This window comes from Acanthisitta chloris, unplaced genomic scaffold (assembly GCF_000695815.1).
Source record: "Acanthisitta chloris isolate BGI_N310 unplaced genomic scaffold, ASM69581v1 scaffold1237, whole genome shotgun sequence".
Classification (NCBI taxonomy): Eukaryota; Metazoa; Chordata; class Aves; order Passeriformes; family Acanthisittidae; genus Acanthisitta; species Acanthisitta chloris.
Genome location: NW_008682975.1, coordinates 104,436 through 106,164, shown reverse-complemented (window position 1 = coordinate 106,164; position 1,729 = coordinate 104,436).

The following is a 1,729-nucleotide window of genomic DNA, read 5'->3' as shown; positions in this document are numbered from 1 at the left end:
AGTCCAGTTTGGTCAGTGGTCTGTCTGAGAGGTTTGTTCTTCAGCTTAGTATAGTTTTGGTCCAACTGGGGCATAATGTTTTATTTCTGACCACAGAATCACAGAATGGTTTGGTTTGGAAGGGACCTTACAGATCATCTTGTTCCAACTCCCTGCCATGAGCAGGGACACTTTCCACTAGACCAGGTTGCTCCAAGCCCTGTTCAGCCTGGCCTTGAACACTTCCAGGGATGGAGCTGCCATAACTTCTCTGGGCAACCTGTGCCTCAGCACCCTCACAGGGAATGATTTCTTCCTAATATCTAAACTAACCTACTCTCTTTTGATTTAGATTCATTCCCCCCTGTTCTGTCACTCCATACCCCTATATAAACTCCTTCTTGAGCTCTCTTGTTGCCCCTTTAGGTACTGGAAGGGGCTCAAAGTTCTTTCTGGAATCTTCTCTTCTTCAGGCTGAGCAACACCAACTCCCTCAGCCTGTCTTTGTGGGAGAAGTGTCCACCCCTCTGGGCATCTTTGTGACCTTCCTCTGGAGTCTCTCCAACAGGTTCATGTAAACCTGTGGAAGACCAGAGAAACCCCCTCCCAGATCTTATCTCTTAACCCCGTGCCACAAACTATTCCCTCCAGCTTTGCAAAGCATTCCCAAGCCTGTGGATCAACCTCCCAGCTGAGACATGGTCTGTATAGTGTCAGGATTTGGGTTGACCTCTTCCATTTCACCTTGGATGCTATTTGGAGTTCAGCGCTGCACCTAAGTGGGAGAAGAGGAGGTGTTCAAGCAAGTGGCAGGGACAAATAGCTTTAAAAAAAGCTTTGTGTTTGTAGAGTGCTGTTTCTTTTAACCTTTGAAGACTCTGCCTTCCTTCTTTTCAAAGCCTCCTGCTTTGATTCCCCGTTCACAGTTGTCTTTCTGGCAGCCCCAGGAAGAAAGGAGATGTGGATGAGGGTTAAAGAACAGCTGCAGGAACATAATTAATGCTTTGCAACATTTCTGAAGGCCTTTAGCACCTCGCCGTGACCCAGCCTGGAACATCTGTGCCTTGGCAGAAGCCAAGCTGTAAAACTTCCCTCCTCCAAGTCCTGCACAAAGCAACTGTCGCCTGCCTGAGGCGTGCAATCAGGGCAAAAACTTAACAAATCAGTACAAAAGGCAGACAGCAACACAGATGGCAGGTCCTTGGGTGCTGGGTTTGGCAGTGGTAAGGGGCTTCCAGCTGCTGATCCTTGTTAGATGTCCAAGGAGGGAGGTGGAAAACCACTGCTTTTGCAGAGATTTGATAGGAGGAATAGGACACAGCCAAATCTGAGTATAACACCAGTCTCTGTGCTTGCTCCTGTTCTTCCCCACAGAATGGATCTGGGCCAAAGCCAGAGCCCAAACCCTGCCTGGTGCTGTCAGGATGATTGCCTGCACAGCTGTCATGTACCCTGAGGGATGCTGAATGTGTCCCCATTTGGATCATGTTTTATCAAGGTCTGTCTCTTGCAGCATTTCTTTCTTTATGTGGCTAAAGGGCACCTTCAGGACTTGCCACCCTCATCTTTATGTGAGCTGTTAAGTCAGTACAAAGAAGACACGTAAGTGACTCCAATTCCCAAGGGCTCCAGCTAGTGTTCTCCTTTCATTCCCAGACCCGAGTCACAGCTGGAGCTAACTTGGTGACCAAAGAGAAGGCGAACAAAACTACTTTGTTTTTGAAGATTAGCTTTTTTCTTCCTCCATATC